The following is a 24,301-nucleotide window of genomic DNA, read 5'->3' as shown; positions in this document are numbered from 1 at the left end:
GTTAGTTATCCTGGCTGAATTTAGCCTCAAGTCGGTTGCATGAAAGCAGGTTAAATTTATCCCGGGCCAGTTACTATGGTGATTTATTCTCTGCAGCTAGCCTACTCCAGACCAGGCTAACAACCAGGCTAAGATTATTCTCAGGGATTTATCTGGCAGTTCTACTGTCGATCGTGTGACAAATTAATGTGTTTTACAGCATTTCCATGGTCTTTCTAAATATGTTGCATCATTTCAATTATCCTGCATTAAAATATTACAGATAGACTATATTGTCGTTTCATTAAAGTCTGTTGACTGTTTAATTGCAACAGTCATTTTATAGTCATTCATGTGGTATCATTATTGTGTATAATGTACAGTAGATTTACTTTGTACTATTTACTAGCCGATACTCACAATGTTACTTGGCTGCTTCTGAGGCTGAGCAGCATCTGGGTCCTCCTGTTACACGTTATTTTCTATTAGCACCAAATCACTGACTTCATATCCATTATGGGCTAAATGAGCAAGACATTTCCACAAAAACGACATGATACCTCAAGCCTGGAGTCCAGCAACACTGTCTCCTCATCTGCAGAAGTGCATCCTGCAGCTGCAGATGTGCCTTCCCCCTGCCCTACACCTAATTATAATAATTGTTTGCACTTAATTATATTTCCTGAGTAGCATGCACTTTTACTTGCCACATTTAAATCAAAGTGTTTAATTTAATTTAAATCAAAACTGTTGATTAGTGGGCTTGGACAGTAACTTCTTTAGTCCTTTAATTGTAATTTTGACAGTTCTAGTGGAGCGCTGTTGTATAAATTGTACTTTTTTTTTTAAATATATTTTTGGACTTTTTGCCTTTGATGTACAGGTTAGAAGAGAGAGACAGGAAAACTGTAGACAGATAGGGGGGACTGACATGCAGGATAGGAGTGCTTGGTGCGGGATTTGAACCAGGGTCCCCTGCAGCGAGGGCTGTAGCCTCAACACACGGGGCAGTGCTCTACCCACTGAGCTATACTTAACCCATTAACTGTACATTAATTGCACTACTTAGCTATTGAGCCGGTCCGCGATTGTCTGCCAGGCTTTCTCCCTTTCCTTGATTACAGTGCTTTGTGCTTGTGTTGCTTTTTTTTCTTATAATTTCTTTAACCTCATCATGAAATTCCATCAGGAGCTGTTGTTCTAACCCTAACCCTAACACCTTTCCATTTTCCAATCTGTGATTCTGTGATCGATGCCATGGGTCTATTTGAGAATGCTGTGAACACGCACTTATCCCAGCTATCTATACCTGGCTTGACATAGCCGCACCTTTTCATCCTGGCTCAGCAAACGTGCAACCGAATAAGCCAAGATGCTCCGGTCAGACTAGATCAAGCTGCGCTTGCTCAGTTATCCTGGATTTCTTTATTCTACTTTTGTGCAATACCCCTCAGGTGAACAGAGTTAACTGATGAGGTGGGTGTAGCTGATTAGCAGGAATGGAGCAGGGGTGTGGTGAATGGAAAGTTGCCAGCAGCAGGAGGGTAACAAAACAGACTGTGACAAAGTCTGACTAAAGAAATGTATATATGATGTTTTTACAGCTCTCTAAAGGGTTAAGGCAGTGGCGCAAAAAGTGGGTATGCACTATATGCGGCGCATAGGGGCGCCACAATGGAGGGGGCGCCAAAGCGATGGGGGGTAAAATTATTTCGAGTCTGCATTTTCTGTATTTAACAGCGTTTGTGCATGTATAGTAAATGATATGATCAATAACAGAGGCACGTCACTGATTAGGCGCCCCTCCGCCTCCCTCCCCTGCCCCTCCGATAATCGCCTCCCCTCCGGGGAGAGAAGTGAAAGCACCGGAGCGCCTCTCCACACTATAGGCGCGCCCCCTCGAGCACGTGTTACACCACTACAACACAACGACGTGGTGTGGTAAACGTTACTTTTATTTTCACAGCGGTACTGGCAAAAACACAACAACATGTCGGAAAGTCTCTGTACGCGCGCTCGCTTTCTTTCTTCTTTCCCAGAATGCCGTACACCACAAACACTTCCTCTTTGGCCTAACCTGGCAGTATTCTGCTAGAAACACACTCACACTGCCCCCTGCTGGCTATAATCTAACAGGGCGCTACAATCCTCCCCTGCTAAACACATGTTGTCCTCAACATTAGCATTTATAGTGCAGTTTGATTAAAGAATGTGGCAGAAATATTCAACTATAACTACATCTGAAGATAACATTTTCAATTCAACATGTTACACAATGACAATACCTTTCTATTGAAAGTTAAAGAAATTAATGGATTAAAGTGCATTTAAATGGTTTTACCATAAGTATACAGTACAATTATATACTATGTGATCTCTTCACACTTTACTCTTACAAAAACACTTCAGTGTCTAGTCTACTTCTGAGTAGTTGTAACAAAAGTACAGTACCATATTTATGCTTTGAGACAAAAATAATTTCCATTTTCTCACTATTTACTCCATGGAGACTTTTCACTAAAACTTGTCTACTGAAATTATTCCATTTACATCTTTTAATGTCATAACTAATCTTTACCATATGGGTTGTGAATAGAACTTCTGTTCATTAACATAAACAATGCAGTAATAACACTTCATCTGTACTGTGTTTCTTACATCTTGAAAAACAAAACTCTTTTTATGTTCATCTTACTTCAGTCTGTATTGTCCTGTGGCACACATATGGACAGTAGCAACTCAGTTCACAAACTTATGTGCTCATGTGTCCATTTTTTTCAAATATTGACCACAGTTCATAATAAACAAAAAACTTCTTTCAGTAGTATCCCGTAGGAACAAAAGTAGGACCAACCAGGTGTGCTCCAAACATCTGTGGAAGGAGCCAGGGCACACTACATTGTCCATACATGGGTGCCAGTGTATCAACATACATGGAGTTAGTGTGAGGCCCCACCACACGATGAGTGGGTCGGCCTAATGAGTCATATGTCAGTGTCTCTCGAGGTCTTCTCTCCCTCTGTGACCTGCGTGGCAGAGTGTCAGGGGACTCTGGCTCCTGTGTGCTGGGCAGGTCTACAGAAGGAACAGTTTGTGTAATCTCAAGAGTGTCATGTCCAGTGGTGACATTTTCAGTCACATCATTGTCCACAAGCATTTCCATATTGAACTCCTCTTCTTCAGCATGAAGTTCAGGCTGAGGTTCTGGTTCAGGAGTAACAGGAGGTGCAGCACTTTGCTCCCTATGCTCCTCATGATGATGATGGTGCCTCAGTTTGTGAGCCCAGAAACAAGCCTCCTCATCTGAACTCTCTGAGTCCTCTGATGTTTCCTTTGGTTTACTGTTCTTGTGTTTCCTCTCTTTTTGAATCTGAGGATTTTGTCTTTTCACAGTGCTTTGAGCTGATTCCTGAAGTGGCAAAGCATTGCATGGCATCAGCATGTTACGATGGAGAACTCTGCCCCTTCCTGTGCCACGTTCGGGTTTTACCTCATAAACTGGGCTGTCTTCCCCCTTACGAGAGACCACTATGTGTATTTGACCCTCCCAATATGAACGCAATTTACCTGGTCCTCCTCGCTCTGACATATTCCTAACGAGGACTCTGTCACCTGGGGAAAGCACTGAACTCAGTCCTTTTTTATCATAATATGTTTTTCCTCTCACATTAGTCTTTTTAATGGTTTTGGATGCTATGTCGTATGCTTCTTTCATCTGCTGTTGCCATCTTTGAGCATATTCCTGATGTGAAATAAATCCTTCCTTTTCATTTATTCCAAACATCAAATCAATAGGCAAACGGGGGTCTACCGAAGAGCAGGTAAAAAGGAGAATATCCAGTTGCCTCGCTCGTGGTGCAGTTGTAGGCGTGAACAACTTTACCAACATAGTCACTCCAATTTCCCTTTTTTTCCTCGTCCAAGGTCCTCAGCATCGACAACAACGTGCGATTAAATCTTTCAGCTGGGTTCCCTTGCGGATGATAGGAGTTGTCTTTGAGTTTGTCATGTCCGTGTATTTTTGCAGCTGTCTGAACAAGTGGTTCTCAAATTCTCTACCTTGGTCATGGTGTATTTTTGCAGGAAAACCGAATTTGAGTGAAAAATCATTAAAGATTTTTTCTGCTGCTGTCTTGCCTGACTTGTTACGGGTTGGATAAGCCTGAGCAAATTTAGTGAAGTTGTCAATGATCACTAAAATATATTCATACCCTCCTCTGCTTTTTTCAAGGTGAAGATAGTCAATGGAAACCATTTCAAAAGGAGCTGTAGCAGGTAAGTGACACATGGGGGCTCTGCTATACACTGTGGGTTTTTTCTGGATGTTACATTTACAAACTTTTGTTATGAAAAACTCAATGTCTTTTTGCATCCCAGGCCAATAAAACCTTTGCCTAGCAAGGTTTACCACCCGCTCTACCCCTAAGTGTCCCATCTCACAGTGAAGGTACTTGTAAACAAAGTCTTTTTACTCTTCTGGAAGCACGATTTGAGTGAAAGTCGACGTTTTACGTTGCAACAGACCCTCCTGGGAAACATACAGTCTCCTCCATTCATGAAGCAACTGTTTGGTTTTCACTGTTTCTCTGCTCATGACACTTTTGTCTGGTTTTTGACCAGATGCCTTCCACTGGAGAACACGGGATATGACAGAGTCTCGTAACTGTGCTTGCAGTAACTCTTGATGTGTTACTTTTACATCTGGCTGATTTACAGCTGTTAACTCCTGCACATGTGGACTGCAGGAAATGACTGAGATCCAGTCCACTTCCTGTTGTTTCAATGTTTCAACTGTGCTAAATATCACACTCAAAGCTTCAGGGGAGCACTGCTCTGTGCACTCGCTCATATAAGAGTCCATATTCACAGGCGCGCGAGATAGGAAATCTGCGTCCACGTTAGCTTTCCCTGGGCGATACTTGAGTGTTATGTTGAAGTCAGCAAGCTCGGACACCCAGCGATGTCCGGTGGCATTTAATTTAGCTGTGCTCAAAACATATGTGACTGGATTGTTGTCACTGTATATTGTTACAGAGGGCGCATAAAACAAATAGTCTCTAGATCTATCTGTAACGGCCCATTTGAGCGCTAAAAACTCAAGCTTACCTGAATGTAAGCGATAGTTTTTTTCTGCAGGTGTCAATGTCCGTGAACCGTACCCAATAACTCTGAGCCTGCCTTCCTGCCTCTGATACAAGACCGCCCCCAGCCCCTGTTCCGATGCGTCGATGTGAAGAATGAAGGGATCCTCAAACCTTGGATAAGCCATAACAAGTGGGTTAGTCAAAACATCAATTAAATAGTTCAAGGCTGTCTGATGAGTGTCAGTCCACACTATTTTGTGATGTGGGGGGAGCTGTCCTGCCCCTGCTGACCGGAAGGTGGGTTTTGATCCAGTAGTTTGGGCTCCGCCTCCTGAGAGAAGATCATACAAGCATTTAGCATGACGAGAGAAGTCCTGCACATAACTCCTATAATAACCTAGAAAACCAAGAAGTTTGCGCAGTTCTTTGATGTTAGTTGGGGGTTTTGTCTTTAATGCTTGTACAGTCTCTATTTCTTTATTGTCCATTTTGTAGCCTTCAGCTGAGATCACTTTACCAACATAACGGACTTCATTTTTGAACAAGTCACACTTGTCTGGTCTCAATTTTATTCCACAAGCTCGCTGTTGTTTGAGGACAGATCTCACATCTTCTACATGCTGCGTGAAAGCTTTGCTATAGACCAGCACATCATCTAAGTATGGAATACATATTTTGTCTCTGAGACCTTCAAGGCTCTCCTCCATACTACGCTGAAAAGCGGAGGGTGCATTTGTGAGGCCAAATGGGATCCTGTTCCATTCGTACAGTCCCCACGGGGTGGTGAAGGCTGTGAATTTCTTTGAGTCCTCGCTGACATTACCTTGATGGTAAGCTTTACCTTGGTCCAACACACTGAACCAAGCATTCCCTCCCAGACCATCAAGTATCTCCTGGATCCGTGGTATGGGATGTCTGTCTGGGATTGTTTTTTTATTAAGCCCCCTGTAGTCAATACAAAGTCTTAGACTCCCATCTCTTTTCCTCACGCAAACTACTGCAGCTGCATATGGGGAAGTAAATTTGCGGATGAAACCTTTATTCAGCAAGTCCTGGATGTGATTCTTGACCTCATCATACAATGGACGAGGTATGGCATTGTATGTTTTGGCTACTGGGACCTCATCAGTTAAATTAATGTCCATTTTTAGGTTTTCAATGTATCCAATGTCGTCTTTGTTCCTAGCAAATGTTGCTGATTCCTCTCTGAGCATTTGCTTGACCACTGCTTGCTGCTCACTGGTCAAGTGGTCCAGGCTGACAGGTGGATCAAAAAGTTTTTCATGGGGATCGTCCTGAGGTGGGTCTGCGGTGGAGCATGATGGAGTCTGGGGAGTTTCAACAGTTACTGAATTAACCTGTTGTTCCTCTGGCTGCACAAGATAACTGTCTGTTATTCTCTGTATGCCCCCTATCACAGTTTTGCCTGGCATTGTGATGTCATGTTGTGTGGCATTTTTCACAACAATGTTAACTTTACGTGTGGAACAGTTAACATTTAACAGCTGACAGTTAATTGTGAGTCCCTCGTCTAATGACAGATTTACCTCAGGTTCAAATAACATTTCAGCTTTCACTTTCAGATCTGTTTTGCAAGAACAGGTGATACACCTCATTTGTCCTGCTGGAACTACAGTAGCTGTGCGCCCTGTACTGACAATGTAAGGAACATTCTCAGTTGTAGCTCCCTGAATGACATTTAGTAGTGCTTCTACCTTTCCTGATCCTATCCTAAGTGAGTTTCTTAGCACTGCAATGATGTCACTCGGCTGGACCTGATCATTTTTGCTTGACAACATCTCAACAATGGCATTAAATCCTATGATGGGTCTCTGAACTATGTCCTTACTCACTAGCACTGGAACCAGTATATTATCAGACACTGCTGCTTTAACTTTTGGGTCACACAGACTGAAACTAACTGGTACCCAGCCCTGAAAGGGGATTTCTGAGCCATTTGCTGCTCTTACATCCAGTAGTTCATCATCACTTAACAGTTCACTGATAGGACGGATTTCTGCATCAGGTAAGTTTTGGGATTTCCATGCCTCACTCATGATGGACACTTGTGCTCCGGTGTCCCACAAGGCTTGAGTCTTCACAGTGTTCATCTTGCACCAGACAAGACATTTTTTTCCGATAAGCTGTGCAACTCGTTTGCGTTTTGAACTGAGATTGTATGGGCCGGAGGGTTTCTCTTCTTTGAGCTCCACATGTGACTTTGAATGTGCTGTGGGGTGGCGAGTGGGTAATGTCTTTCTTAACCCCTTCATGGCGCCCAAATTTACAGGTTCTGCTTGGGGGTTCAGTTTTGGGTCATGTTGGGACTTTAACTCTGAGGTCATGCCATGTCCCCCTGTCACAACCTCTGCAAGTTTTCCGACGACTTCTGTCTGCCCCCGACTCTGCACCCTTTAGCCCAATGTGTGTCACTACCGCACCTAAAACAATGGTTGCAGTCCTTTTTGTCCTGCTGACATGCTACACATTGTCTCTTAGGTCTCTTAAAAGCATTGGCTGGAGCTTTGGTATGACTGACATCACTGTTTTGCCTCCCACATTGGACAGTTTGCACAAGTGATGCTACTTGGCCTGTGAGTTCCCTTATTGCTGTGTTGCTCTCCTCTATTTTTGCAAATAAAGGATTTTCTCGAGTTGGTTTGCTTGGTTTAGCTGTTACTGTTGTTGTGTAAGAGTCATTATCATCACTTTGCTCTACTATGCTCAGACTTGCTCTATGAGTGGCTTTATTTGTGACTTTAATCTTTTGGACCCTCTCACTTTCATTATGCTGAGCTATCTGCATTTTCAGAAGAAGCAACTCATCACTACTGAGCTCATCCTGCAGATACATCCTCATTTCTGCTCTTATGTTGTCGTTTGATAAGCCTGTCATGATGGACTGGAAACACTGGCTTTGGACAAGTTCTCGGTTATATTTCAGGCCAGACTGGGCTCGCTCAGATGCAAATATAACTTTTTGTCGCAGATCAAGTACTCTGACCAGGAAGTCAAGTGCAGTTTCGCCAGGGCTCTGTACAGCTTTTGTCAGTTGTTGGTATAGTACAGTTGCATCCTTTTCAGCATAATGTGTTCTTAAGATTTGTCTGAGTGTGGCTAAAGTGAGATCTCTTTTTCCTTCCAGGTAACTTCTCAATTTCAAGCCAGGATTTACAGCACGAATCACAGCCTCCATTATTTCCATTTCCGTGTAGCCCTTCCTTAAACCCCCTTCAATCTGGTGTTCAAGACTGCTAAAGCTGAGGGTGTCCCTTGATGTGGACTCACCAACATGTCCATTTATCCGGAAGTCCTTTCTGAAGCCACTGGAAGCACAGCAGCTGTTACTGAGGGAGTTTCTACCTCTGCGTGGAGTCACCTCCTCCCGCGCTGTCTCCGGAGCGGTGTGTGTCTCCAGCGTCGGCACGGGCAGTGTGCGGTCTCCCCGCTGTCCTTCCGACGTGGGCTGAGCTGCGCGAGCCGCCTCGACCTCACTCTCCTCCGCAGCCGCAGGTGCCAGGACGAACGGCAGTGCTCCCCCGTCGTCGGTCTCCCTCGGGCCCTCTCGCAGAGCGTCGAGTGCGTCGTTCAGCTCCAAAAGCACCGACATGCCTTCGTCCTCCCTCTCCAGAAAGTCCTCACGCTCACAAAACTTTGTGATATGCTTGACCAAAGCACGACGAGTCTTGTTTTTAATGTCTTCCGCTATTTTACAGAGCTCACAGACTCGGTGCAGTTCTTCCACAGTCAGTCCGAGCAGTTTCGCTTCTATCTCCATCAGGAGCTCTTCTCTGCATTCCGACATATTTGCGTAGCGTTTTATTCACTGTCAACACTATAGAAAAACAACAAAACGGGACGTGTCGACCTAGCTAGACTTCAACTGTTACCTTAAGCTACCGCTTCTTCAGTTGACTTGCTGCCCTCACACATGTCCGACGTCTTCAGTCTTTTTCCGTAGTTGAACAGAGTCGTCCGCCGCAAAATACACTTTCAAAAATCTCGGTGGGACCTCCAAATTGTTACACCACTACAACACAACGACGTGGTGTGGTAAACGTTACTTTTATTTTCACAGCGGTACTGGCAAAAACACAACAACATGTCGGAAAGTCTCTGTACGCGCGCTCGCTTTCTTTCTTCTTTCCCAGAATGCCGTACACCACAAACACTTCCTCTTTGGCCTAACCTGGCAGTATTCTGCTAGAAACACACTCACACTGCCCCCTGCTGGCTATAATCTAACAGGGCGCTACACACGCGCTAGAGCAGTGAGTGTTTCATTTGAATCGTGTTGTCATTTGATGACAGGGACCTAATGACATGGAGAGACAGAAAATAAAGCTCTCGGGGCACAAAACAGAAAACGGAAGAGGGAGAAAGAGAAAGATTTTGCAGGGATGAAAAAAAGCTTTTCAAAGTGGTTGAAAGACAGTAGGTAAGTTATGTCAGTGTATCAAGAGGAGGCTTATAAACATTCATGTTAGCTAAAGCTACTAGCCTACTAGTAAAACAACAGGTTACTGTTGTCTTGCAACTGTGTACTGATCAGTATTTACAATATAATAGATCATGACAAGAAAAATAAAGGAACTGGTTTGTGGTTATTTTGTTTTTCAGACAGTTATCTTTTTTTTTCAACTAGATGGTGAATCATAAAACAGATAAATTATAGAACTTGGGAGTGATACACTTGAGTTTAATGTCTTCACTCGGATATAACACTACAGTGCTGTTGTGATGTATCTGATAAGTCAGATCAGATGCAGCGTCCAATCAGTAACTGATATCCAATAAGGATATCATTTACAATTAAAATTTCATATTTTTATATGTGGTTTGACTGCTGTATTTTTGAAACCTTAACACAAAGTTCATGTCATTCAGGTGTGAGGATGGAGAGAAAGAATCAGGACACACATCTGAGCTTGCGATGCTCACTAGGGGCACTATCGTAAATCTCATGACTGTCTTAAAACTGTCATAATGTGATGTCGTCTTAACCCTTAAAGGGGCATTTCACTCAAATCATACAAATAATACAAACACAAATAATACTAATACAATTACATAAAGTGACTGAAATTACAGCTGGGTTACATAACCATTAAAAAAAAATTCAGGCGGGGGTGCCGGGGGGGATGCAATGTATCTGCATACAACTCAGAAAGTAGGTAGTTGCACCCCTGGGTTAAGGCCTTGTGACACGTCACCTGTGCTTGTGTGAATACATCACAACTGCTCTGACGTATATTGGTCACTCATTGCTAAATGGATTATATGTGTGTGTGTGTGTCGAATATGCAACGTCTAATATCAAACCAAATTTACTGAGGTGTGTTTCTAGAGTTCTGTGTTTTGAGGACACATAAGAGAAATTTAATTTGTCATATTTCTTAAAGGGAGTTTGGTGTAATATTTTCCCTGGAGAGCACAGGGAGCTTCAGTTAAAATAAAACTGATTGTATTATTGTCAGCAGAAGTATGAACTCAGTGTGTGAACTTGTGTTAAATGATTTGCAAACCATGCTTTCAATGTGATAGTTGTGTAAAAAAAAAAAAAAAAAGTAGAGAGCACTGTGAAACAAAGCAGCAGTTAAGTGAATGCATTCATTGCATTTCTGGTTTTAGAGCACAATTGACAGAGGTGCATCAAATCCATTGATATTTGATTGTTTCTTTATACATGAATATGTCTATTTGACCAGAGATCTCCTATCATTATGGCTACTGTATGTTTGAGATGGGACAGCATGTGTTTCATAAAGTCTTCCAGCAGATGTCAGCAGGAAACAACCATTGACTTCACATGTGAGGTTAGATGTTTTTATCTGCCATGTTTGAGCAGTGTGTCACATGTATGAAGAAACACTAAAGACAGTATCATGTTTTCTTATAGGCTTCATTCAGACTGCAAACCAATCAGATGTGTCTCTCAAATCAGATCTTTGAGACAGATGTTCCACACTGTTATTTTAACCCTGTAACACCAAGTGAATCATATTTGATCCATGAGTTTTAGATAGAGCTCTACATCATCAGTGATCATTTTTCCTGATGTATAAGATCAGATACATGTAGTGCACAGTGTCATTTTATTGCATTTAATGTATTATGTATCATCATCATACATAATAATTATTTAGTTTTTTAATTTTATTGTTGTGTATATATATATGTTATAATTGCACTTTAAGGTCCTTTTTATTTAGTTTATAATTTTTATTGTTGTATGTATGTGTATGTATATATATATATATATATATATATATGTGTGTGTATGTATATATATGATGCTATAATTGCATTTTAGGGTCGTTTTATTTAGTTTTTAATTTTATTGTTGTATACATTTGGTTTTTTGGGGGTTTTTTTCTATATCACTATTTTTTGAGCTGCTGTAGCAATGAATTTTCCCTACTGTGGGATCTATAAATTTATCTTTATCTTTTTTATCTTTAGTAGGTGGTGACATGAGCTTTATGCAGTACCTATAAGGATTTTAAACACCATTGTATTCATATGTTATATGTATAAGTATATATAAACTGCAAAAACTTTATTTTTATTTATTTATCAAATATGATAGAAAATAAACTCATCTATTATATTACTTGTCAGAGGCTCCAATAAACACTTTCAGACAATTAGAATAGTCTGGCAATAATTTGATGCTGCAGATTTTACAGGGTTAAGTGATCCAGACATCACTGACTTATAATCTGCATGAGTTGTAGTTACACTGTAAGTATCAGTAAGTTGTACATTGATAACACTGTTTTTTGATGTGGAAGCATGAGAAATAGAGATCCATCATCTCCTCGAAGTGCCAGCTGATCATTTATTTCAGTGTCTGTCTTCCGTGTTGTCCTTCATACCGCTCTTCTAGTAGCATCGTGGATTCTGCTCAACCTGCTCTGAAACCCTTCCATGAGTCTGGATTTGACATTGTCATTATGTTGCATTGTGAGTGATGCAAAAGACATTTTGAAATGTGATTTGAATGGCCAGAGCATTGAACACAATGCTGTATGTGTGCTGTGGCAGTTCTGAGCCCAGCTGAACATTGTACTGTAGGTGGCAGCAAAGCCAAAGACATATGCCGGACTTGCTCAGCTTGCGCTCAACTATCTCCTCCAGATGCAGTGTCATGTAGCACTGTTAAAACATCAGGAAACCATTAGCGGAAAACGATTAACTGGCTTCTAACTGTAGCTGTATCTCTCTGCCTATCGCTCTCTGAATACACGTACGTATTCCTTTATTCATATTCCTTTATTAATACCTCTCAGCTGCTAACACCTTGACAACAGGTGGCCAGATGAAAAGAAGGCGCTGTCAGGCTTTTCAGATAAAAGCATTAGATGGGGTTAGTGACGTTTATCATGTCCTTGAAGTTCTTTTAAAGCAACTACAAGTGAGTTTTTAATTGGTTATGAAAGTGTGAATACTGACGCCTATTACTGAAATAGGTAGAGAAGAGCAGCAAGATTGGCTATTTCCAGATAATTAAAAAAAAAAGTATCTGATCAGATTCCATGCTAAAATCAGATTAAATGATTTGTGACACACAGACCAGAAGAGCCATGTGTTTCCATTACATGTAGCATCGTAGCATGACAGACTACACAGATGTTACTGTCTCTTTGTTTGACAATGTTAAAATTGAAATGAAGCTTGTCATTTCTGACTCATTTTCAAGTAGAAATAACGTTGCCCCACACCTCTGCACAAGCCTGCAGGAAGTGCCGCATTTCCAGATGTGTAGTGAATGTAACCTCGCTGTATGAACGGTACTAAAGAAAGTTTGCTTGCATCTTCATCACACTATAGTTATTCATCTGACATTGCCACAAAGATCACTATGCATCCTGGAAACAGCTGTAATATTATTAACCCTTACATACTGTTCTCTTACATACTAATTTGGCTCAGTTTTACATTTGAGAGGAGAAAAAAAACACCCTAAAAACTTTTCTTATCCCCTTAAATTTGATGACTTTTCCTAACAATGCAACTTTTTGTGCAGCTGATACACATTTTGTTGAGTGTTTGACCTTTAACATTTAATATAATCAAGTGACATCATCATGTTGTCCTGTGGTATGTAACGTTGGGTGACAAGTTAAGAGGATTCTATGGGCATGTTACTGGTAGGGGTCCGAAAAAATATTATAATGTTAGTTCATTTTTTAATTAACACATCATCATTAATATACATTAATAGAATATTTAATTTACAATTAAACCAATGCAGTAAACTAACACTTTATTTATATGCAGAATGTTGCCTGCATCAGTGTTATATTACCACAGCTCAGTGTCAGTAGATATTGTACAGTTAGTATTGGACTATAAGAGTTGCAAGCCTTCACAGGTACTGTAGAGGTGTGCTTACAGAAATTGAGCATGATTGGTGTGACCTGTGTGTGGTGGTGGGGCCCAATGTGATATCCTTTCATAGCGCCCAAAATCCCAGGCAGCACCCCTGATAGTGTGTGATTGTAAATGTTCTTTCTCCATCAACAAAAAGTGTAAAACGGAAGAAGCAACCCTCTCTGCTCTCTGAAAGCTTCATTAATGATTAATCACCAATTTATTAATATCTGATGAGTTATTTAAGAATGAATTGTGGTCAAGTGATTATGTATAGAGACTAATTATGAGAGGATATTGATAAATTCCAACATATGAGCAGTATGTAAGGGTTTTTCTTTCATTCCAGATCAAGATCTTTAGAACGCGAGGAGGTGGTGGCGGCCCTCATTCCTGGAAACACTACCATGATTGTCTACAGGGTCCACCAAAATCTATGCAAAAAAAACAAAGTTCCTCGTACTCGTATTTTAAAATTCAGAGATGTTCTAAAACTTTGTGTTTTTCCTCTCACACTGTGATTGCTGTTCATTGATGCACAAAACCCAGATAAATCTGGCTTCTATGGCTGCCAGTAGTGCACTGTCAACTCCCATGATCCTAAATAGCCATAGTCATAACAATGCCTGCGACCAGCCACAGCACTTCACAGCCATAAAGCCCCCCTGGCACGCTCAATTTATCATACATTTCGCACTTTCATACTGTTCACAGTAAGACCTTCATGTGGCATTAGTGTTAGTTTGTGAAGAGGCCCTCTGACACCAAGCCTGATGTACCTTCCACGGCTCGCATTCATGCCCAACCTGAAGGGAGAGGACCCCGGCGCACAAATGTGGGCAATTTGGTTTGCGGCTGACACCCTGCGCTACGAATAAATGATCTAAATGCTCACCAGAGATTGTTTTGCCACTGCCGCCCCTCAGCGATGACACAAGGGAGGGGGGGCAACACACCCCCTGTGGCCCTGTGATGGCCAGCCAGGATGAATATGAGGAAATGAGGCAGACATCCAGTAAATAATAGTTGCCATTGTGCCCCTCAGCAAGCGGCAGAGGGTGGGCTGAAGGGAGAAGGGAGAAGGGAAAAGGAGGGGGGGGGCTCTGCATGATATGCCAGGGCCTGACATGGCACCCAGACCCAGAGCTGTCACCCCTGCGGAAACATCACCCTCGCCTCCACAATTTGTGCACTTAACACTTCAGTTGGCACATGACAGGTGCTTATTTCCCCGCACTGGCTTTTCCCCCTCACAGTGATGCCTCGGAGCCCAGGGCACACACGGCATCTGGTACGGGTGTCTGTCCGCGATGCTGCTCGCCGTAAAAAGTGTGTGACTACACCAGTGATACTTTTCACATCCGCTCAACACTGCATTTGCAGCCGACTGAGCATGGCTTCAGTGTGTGTTTCTGTGTGTGTGTGTGTGTGTAAGTGTGCCTGTGTGTTGGTGTGTGTATAAGGGACAGAGGAGGCATCGTGAGACCTACACCTCATCACGCATGGGTCCTGGATCAACTTGATCTCTGTTGTCCTAATGGGTATCTGTGTTTTGCAACAATCACACAAGACACATCTCATATAAATAAAAGAAATGAGATTAGGACAAATATGCAAGAAAGAAAATCATCCTGCGTTCATGTGTTGTGTGATGATATGTGACAGTTGAATTTTCCAGCTTGTGTTTCATTGGTCGTATTTGTCTTTAGAAGTCACATATTGCTGAGTATCAATTCACACTGGACATCACATGTGATCATGTGTGAGGTATTGTTTGATGTAATTTGTGTAAAGATAGAAAGAGAAAGGTATGAAATGCAAAGGTCCCCGGATGGAGAATGTGATTATATGAGACCAGATGTCCTGTTTTATATCATATTAATGGCTTCTCCATAGATAATGTATCATACTGCAGCTGTTTATGGTGTGCTCAAGACAAATGGGGGATGATCCTCCTACAAACTGCCATCAGGGGTGCAAAATTTTGCATCAAGGCAGGGTATTTCCAAAGGCTACAGCAGTGCCACCCACACTATGGCTGCTGCTGTCAACCTATAACACAGAGAACAGAATTCTTCAGGTCTGTCATTGAAACCTATTTTTCTTGCTGTAATCATTCCTCTTGTTCATACTGACCATTAGAAGATCTCTTCATAATGTACTTACAATGGAAGTGATGAAGGACTAAATCCACAGCCCCCCTTCTGTGTAAACATGGATTTTAAAGTTGATGTGAAACTAATATGAAGCTTCAGCGTCCAAATGAGTCAAATCAAGTCTTCTATGTTTCAGTGTTACAGTGTTTTTAGTGTCAAAGTTCCTCTTTTTGTTACTATACTTCCACCACAGCTCAACAGGAAACACTAAGAGGGGATCTGATGGAATCTGAGGAGGAGTGATTACTCTTTCACTGCTAAGATCAGCATCCGACTGTTTTTTAAAAATAGACGTAAAACATGGTGAACCTGTCCTTTAATGTACATGTGTGTACATGGGTTCATATTTGTATTCTTTATTACCTTCAGTAAGAAAACACTGATGCGCCTACATGTTCATATTGAACCTTCCACCTAAGCTTCTGCTTCTTCTGACTAGTTAACTGAAGCATAATAATCATGGGAATAATCATAGAGCTAAGAATGGAAACAGCAGGGTATGTATTCACCTCTCCAGCAGATATCGAATTACACCCACATCTTGAAAAAGTGGTGGATTTCAAAGTTAATACACACTGTAAAACAAAAATACATCTCCCTGCTATTGATCACAGATTTCCTATTAGGTCTGTATCACAGATTCATCCAATGGATTAGTCAGATCTATGACAAAAGCTATATCAAACACAGCAGCCAGTCAGTGTGGTGGCAGGTAATCTTGAAAAAGCTCAGGTTTTAATCAAGTTAAGGTGGGTGACTTATCATTTATAGGAAATTGGTTTATTTTAACAGTAAATAGTGGAGTCAGAGTGGCTTCAGTATCTGAGAATACATCTTCCTTGAAGCGACTGTAAGCTGTTTGGCCTTGAAAGTTCCCACTCTCCCCAGTGTTATAAATAATTGAATGTCCTGTTGAGACTGTCTCTTACCTCGGCGCCCTAAATGACTTTCCTGGATATTATAATCACACTTATCATGCTTAAGTCCTTTACTTCTTGTAGTCAAAGTCAGGGTTTCATCCTTCACTCTCAAATCCCATGGCTGCAGTTGACAATTCAAAAACAGAAGGGGGGACTACTCCTCGTTTTGTCCTTGTCAATCACAAGGAGTCCTCACTCTTTTTTCCTGCAGGCCACAGGCAAGACTGTGAGGAGCGATTGTCAGGTGGCATTACTGTCCCAGCAACGCTGCTAAAAGCCCGCTTTTTTTAACATTACAAAAAAAAAAAAAAATTGTTGATGCATTATTTAACACAGAGATCAGGCACAATTTCCAGGAGGATCTTGAGTTCTAAAACGGACGGTTGCAACCGAGACTCCTGGGTGATGGTGAGGCGGCTGTGAGGCGCTGTGACAGGACTGCGTCAGTTTCTCTCTCTTTCTCTCTCTTTCCCCTCACACACTCATACACACCACACACTTTCTATTCTTAAGACACCCTCCCCTTCATTCAAAGACTCCTGACTGTGACCCTCACTGCCACCCGTAGTTATTTATTTATATATTTTTATTGCACATAAAAGAAAAAGAATGCATAATACAAGAAAAGTAATGCATGCAGAGTTTTTTGGAGATTAAGAAAAGAAAACAATAACTGACAAAAGAGAAAATGTGCAGAAAGAGCAAATACAACCCATAAGGACTCATTGTGCAGTCCTCCTATAGTGAGACATACAACATAAAAACTTAAAGAAATACAGACACATACATACAAAAATAAACAAAAACATAAAAAACAAGAGTATGGTTCATGTCTTCAAAGTTTTTAGACTGGTGGAGTTTCTCATATGAACTGATAAACAGTTCCAACAGAGAGGAGATCTGAATCTCATTGAAAATTGAAGAAAAAGTTGTCCTGGAAAATGTGTGGTGGATATAATTGGCTGACCTTGTATGGTAATTATGGATTTGGAAGTTGAGTCCGGCCCAAATGGGCATTGCGTCACTCATGGTGGCACAATGAGATTATTGCTTATGCTTATGAAGCTGCATTATTCAATATTTTTCAAGAGATCCTAAGAAAACACTAAAACCAACCATACTTAAGGTCATCTCTTCTCTCACTGCTTTCTGATTTCTCTATTCTGACATTTGTCCTCATACTGAACTGTTCATACCGAAGACACAAAATCCTTCAAAACACCTCACAAATATATAGCTTTACTTTTTAAAAAGCTCCAATAATTTCCTAAAACCACTCTGGGCACTACTAAAAACAGAAAGAAAGAACTGCGGATTAACAGTTAATATAGTAGACTTACTCCACTTTTTTTTTTAAAGGGTGAAAATATATACATACATATGGTGTGTCTAGTGTGAATTTGCTGCAGCAGGACAGTGTGTGTGGGATAAACTACAGTGTGTGTGTGAGTGGGATAAACTACAGTGTGTGTGTGGGGTGTGTGTACGTTCAATCAATATCAAATGCTTAATCAAGGCTATGCAAAAGATAATGATTCACATAAGAGCTACTGGCACTAAGCCCTGTGGTTACTATTAATGTGGAGGAGTGAAAAATCATTCCTTATAGATATATTTACAGATGTGTGTCATATTATGTGTTTTATAGATAAACATATCCTTCCTTCACAGGCAAAGAAAAGCAGAGCACACTTCACTCCTGACATCAGTGGACTGCTGGTGAAAGTCAGTAATGTGCTACTGTGACTTCTTACAGCTGCAAAAATACAGCTGCATTATACTGTATCTGCTGATCTGGCAGCTCTTACACCAAACTGATATTACCTTAACAAATCTCTTGTTTTTTTTGCGCTCGCTCCTTCATTTCATCCCTGACGTTCACAGCGCTCAGCGGCCTGGCTGTGGAATGAAAGCCTGTGGATGTACATCTGTCAGTAACGGATTTTATCGGTGCTCGCATCCAGAGTTTGGGCTTGTCGCAGACATGGATTTTCATCACAGAGTGGCTGAATCACATCTGGAGCAACCCCACATGACCACAACTATCAAAGAGACGACTTAGAAAAAGGAATGGTCATATATAAAGTTTATATTCTGACTAGTCTGGTATGGGTAAAGCTCCAAAAAACACTAGATCCTACATTTCCCAGCAACAAGATGAAAAATGTTTGAGCAGAGGGGAACTTCATATAAGGTTAGTGCACTAATAATGCAACAACTTACATTCAATCATTTCAATGTTTTTAGATCACCATTAATGTAAAATGCATTATAACCAGTTTATTTGCAATACTGATGTAAATGAACACACATGTAGGAGAAAATGTCCTCTTAGTAAAAAAGTAAAAGTGGTTTGCAGAAGGACAGAAACATCAAACACACACACTGAGTGGAAGCGTGCCCCTCGCATTAATAAACCATAGCAGACGCAGGGTTTTTTAGTGGTGCAGCCTTCGGGCTCCTCGTGGTTGAATGGGGGGGTTGGTGGTGTTATGAGAGGCCTTCTCCTGACAGGTAAGGGAGGAGAGGCCAGCTGTGAGCGAGAGCCAGGTGGTCTCAGTCCCAAACCCGCCCGCCGCACATCAGCCCACCACTGGCCTGATTGGCATTAATTGGCAGACATTTGGGGGCTGGGGAGGGGGATGACGAGGGGGACGAGAAACAGAGAAAACAAGTGAAAGAGAAGACAGACAGACAGATGAGCTGCAGATGAAGGGGGCTCTTCTCTTCTCTTCTCTTCTCCACGGTTCAGAAGGAAGCAGCAGTCTGTAATGAACACCGTTTCAGACTCATGCTTGTTAGTCTCAGCTCTACGTCACCATGGCGAAGAAGGAATATGTGCGCTGTCGAGGAAAACTTTCAGCATGGTACAAGTGGTTTAAGGACAAACCCCTAACCCACACTACATTTTATAACGAGGAAAAACATAACTGCACAATCCTTCTACATCACAGCTGGGTGTAGCCTATTGTACATAGTGACCACACCCAGCTGTGATGGGGTTTGCTATTACAGCTGCACAGGTTGTAGAAATTTAGCATGTTGCCACCACTAGTTGGCAGGGCAAGCCAGATTATTAGACTGTGCTTGTGCTCAATCACTCTCTCACTCACTACACCCAGTATAATGGACACTCAATAGTTTAGTCAATATTGAGCAGCAAACTGAGATTTGATAGGCTTACTAACTATTGTCATTTTGTGATTTAAATATGGCACATTGTGAGATAGTAAGCAAAAAGTAAATGGAATACAGTAGATGGGATTTTTAAGGTAATTATACAGTGGTTTAATTTACACAATTACACACATTTGGACACTTAAATGGTGAATTTAAATACAGTGCACAATATACTGTAGTAAATAAGAGTTATTCTGGGCACAGCCTGACTAGATTTAGGTCTCCACAATTTCTTTCCCTACTGCACATCAACATGTCTGGACAAAGTGTAGCCTGGAGCTCTGCATTTTTAATTCATTTAACATCCTTTCAAACGTTTGCTTAATACCATCTCCTGTCCTTTATATGGATGGCGACACTGTATGGCTTTATGGAGGTATTTCACTGCACATGGTTATTGTATAGATCACTGTGATGCCAAGTCAAATTGTGAGACATTAAGCATGCAAAACATGATGACAACTGCATCATCAATGCATCCAGAAAAGTCAATTCAGCTTAAAACAGACATCTGTTGCTCTTGGCAGCATATTTGAGCTGCTGTATTCACAACTCAGCCAATAATACATTTCCTCTGAGGAAAACTCCAGTGCATCATGAGAGGGGGGGAAGCCCTGTGTTTAAAGGGGATGAAATGAGCAAATATGTTTTGCTTTGATTATCACAGCCTCTAGCATACCCGCCTTTTATATATGATGTATTCTGCTGATCCCAACCTGTAACCAAGCGTGCCACAGGTGTGCCTGTTACACTATGAAAAAATCCAAAATTGTGTTAGGATGCACTTGACTGTGATCTGTGCTGCATTGCTGGGTTTTGTACCATACATACACTGTCATTGAGGCCATGCACTGACTGCCTGGTTGGGATTAAAAAATCGAAACCACAGCTGGTACCACTGATAGCCTCAGTAATTCAGTAATAAGTCACAACTATTGTCAGTTCATGGAATTTCCTTTTGGTTGGTTCAGCGTGGGTATTTTTGCTGCCCCCTATGTTTCAGTAAATTGCTGCATTCATATAGCAGTTTAAATTTGATCTTTTTACACTCTAACACTGATGGCAGCAAGTGACTATGTGAGTTTCTGGCCCGATTTAAAGTTCAGTGTCTTGCCCAAGGACACTTTGACATGTGGACAGGAGGGGGAATCAAACCACTGACCTGATTCAAGCATGAGTCACCCTAACCCTACTGCATTCAAAACTCTATAAATGTATCAAAATCAATTTTTTGCACTGAATGGCACACATTATGTTCACATTACTAGATTGTTGTGCTCAATCAGAAGCACTTTCATCTTTGGTGGGCTTTGTCATAATAATAGTTGGGTATATAGAGTATTCTCCACCACAACATATGCACTCAAAAACAAATATGCTCTATATCTAATACAGTAAACAGAAAAGAAAACTTTGAGGAAAAAATATACAGAAAAAAAACAGAGGAAAGAAAAATACTAAACTGCCTCCTGCTGTCTGTCTGAGTTTGACCACAACACCTCATCAACATCACAGGCAATATCTTCTACCGACCAGACATGGAGGGAAGAAGCACCCTGAGTGTTGTATCCAACCCTGGACAGCACCCACGTCAATATCGTCACACGTCTCCTCCATTGCCTGCAGAAGAGACATGCACACAGAGCTGACAGCCATACACCTTCCACTGCTACACCGAAAAACAAGTCTTCGGTTGGATTGGGAAATGTAGAGTAGAGTGGAAAGGTATTGAAGAAGAATTTGTGGGTGACATTGTGCAACATATCTGAGCTGCATCCATATGGTGTTGAAATGTTGTGCAATTTTTCCAAAAATGTGAGTATGTGGACTGTGTTGGCATGGCACAATGTGATATTGCTATCTCATTAGCATCCATTTCCAGTACTTAATGAATCTGGTCAGTATGGTGTAGTCCAGTACACTGGGGAAAAAAGCTGTAGTGTGAGTAGTGTGCTGTAGTCAATTTAGTCCTTACATCCACATATTCATGTCTCTCTGATCTTTCATTCTTTCAGAATTTCTCTCCCTGTAAAGCTGCCTCATGTGTATTTGCTTTAGATGGAGAATATGGACCAATGTGGACAGGCTGAGCTTCCAGATGTTGTTGAATATTGTGTCATCCCTCATGATGTGGCTTTGAATCTGGATCTAATAGTAATTAGTTTATTTGGACCATGTACAGTGTTAAACATAAATGTTACCATTTGATGTACTGTAGTCCTTCTCTTCTAATATCATTATCGCTGCTTCTTTTGCCTTATTGAACATCTGAACCCTTCCACCATGATGTCTTTATCTCTCACTCAGTTTTGCTTTGTGAGTGATACTTTCAATAATTGTGCTTTAAGTGTCATTTTAGTGTGTTAGCAACTGCTTTCTTTTTGTCTCCACAGATGTTTTTGCTGTTTATGTAATGTATTATATTTAGAATATGCTCTGTTATGATTACCATGTAAAATGCAACATTTGGAAAAGCAGGGATGTATTGACAGATTTTATAATGTGGAGAGAAATACATATATTGCTCATATGTACTTTTACAATATCTAAAAAAAAATCAAACACACAATATTAATATTAACATAATATTTATATTTTAGAACACATATTTTAAAGTGTGTATGTGGTCATGGGTGAGATGTGTTTGGGCTTGTGTGTGTCTGTACTAGTGTTATGTGTATATATTTTATATTTGATTTGATTTGATTTATACTGCAATTGGTCTGCTCAAACAGAGTTTCATCCTATGTTTGCAATGACAATAAAGATCTATTCTATTCTATTCTAGCAGAGCCCAGCAGTCCAAACAGAATCAGATTATATGAAGTGAGTTGAGTGTATCATATGATGACAAAATTGGATCTTTAAAAATAAATGATAGTATAGTTTGAATGAAGTGTTTCATTTTGCAAAGGATCTTAGTGGCTTGTGCTACTCGTGTCTGCGGCTGTGTGAATCGTGTGTCCTGTTTTGACCAAACAAGCCCTATTTTCAGAAAAATCATGCTTAAGCAAATGTAAAAAACTGTAAATTCGCCGCAGCTTTTAAGGCAGCTCCTCACAGGCCCGGTCTCAAGATAAACATAACCCTCATGACTCCTTGTAATTGTTTGTTGAACAGTTCAGACAAACCGGCTGAATGAACGGAGGCTCTCAATAGTGTCTCCTTGTCACTCCGGTGACAGTTACTTTGCAGGGACTGAAAAACATGTTTTTCTCTCTCTTTCTGAAGAAAACCCTTTTATCCTTATGTTTTTACCCATTTCTTTTTTTTGCCTGAACCTGGGTGACTCAATCTTTTCTTCCCTCTGGGCTAAATTGATGGCAGTGCAGGAGTTAATTGTTCAGGCATGTGTTTGGCTTCCTGATGGAGAGTGGATGTGGATCTGGGTGGGGTCAGGGTTCACAATGACATGTTTTTTTCTGTGCGCTGGAAATGGAGAAGAGGCCATGGGAGAGTGCTGAACATAGGGGTGAATAGGAGTTCCACCAAGGCACTTAAACCTGTCTCTATACAGCAGCCAACAAAAGAGAAACATCGTCTTACGCATCAGAGACGATAGCATATCCAATGAGAGACACCGCTTTATAGAAACTTTCTACGAGATGACACTTTTTTTTTAAAAATATTCGACACATAAAAAGCCTCCATTTGTCTGCATGAAAGAACTGTGACATACTGTAAAATAAGCACAGAACAGTTGGCTTTTAAGAGTGAACTCTCTGAAAACTTCAGAAACTTTCATTTATAATATCAGACAACTGCAGCTGAAAGAATTCGATTACTGCCATTTCTTTTTTGTTAGGTAGGTTTTACTCTGAAAGGTCTATTTATGGACAAGTCAAAAGCAAAGACAGCTTGAAAGGAATTATAAAAAATAAAATGAAACCCGAAGTGTGTTACAAAACCAGATATCAAAAAAATGTAAATGTTTTCTAATAGTAAGAGAAAAATAAAAAAATAAATGCAGTTTCAATCATTTTATTGTAGATATCATGAGACCTGATGGAAATTATTCATACTAATAAATAAATATTTAAATTCTTTATACATTTATGAATGAATTAAATGACATTTTAAAATACATTGGGGCTTAAGGGTTTAAGTTATTCTATATGTTTCTTATCGACAACAAATCCCATGAAAAGACCAATGGATGGATCTAAGTATTGTCCTAAGCCAAAGCTTCCTATATACAGTGTTGTGCATGAACGCGCTCATTGAACGAAAGTTCATGAACTCGTTCATAATTTTGGTGAACTTGAACGAACGAACGGTATTTCTGCCTGATGAACGATACTATGAACGCGTTCATTGTGGTGTCTGTGAACGTCACGTTCACTCTTTTTAATTTCGTTCAATAAGGTTCAGGCAAAAAACACACCGCACTAAAGTGTTGCCCAACCGTTGCGTGTGCTTCTTTGTCTGTGCCAGATTCTAACAAGTGCGAGAGCGCCACAGTTGAGTAGAGCTCAACTTGAGTGGATCTGGCAACCAAAGGCAATGGCAGCCAGTGTCGCACTGACGTCATCAAAACAAAACAAAAAACAGCATGGAGGCGACAGCAGCATGTGTACAGAAGAAGGTAGCATATCTTAGCGATTTT

This window comes from Scomber japonicus, chromosome 1 (assembly GCF_027409825.1).
Source record: "Scomber japonicus isolate fScoJap1 chromosome 1, fScoJap1.pri, whole genome shotgun sequence".
Lineage (NCBI taxonomy): Eukaryota > Metazoa > Chordata > Actinopteri > Scombriformes > Scombridae > Scomber > Scomber japonicus.
The sequence above is the reverse complement of the archived record's forward strand: the minus strand, read 5'-3'. Positions refer to the sequence as shown.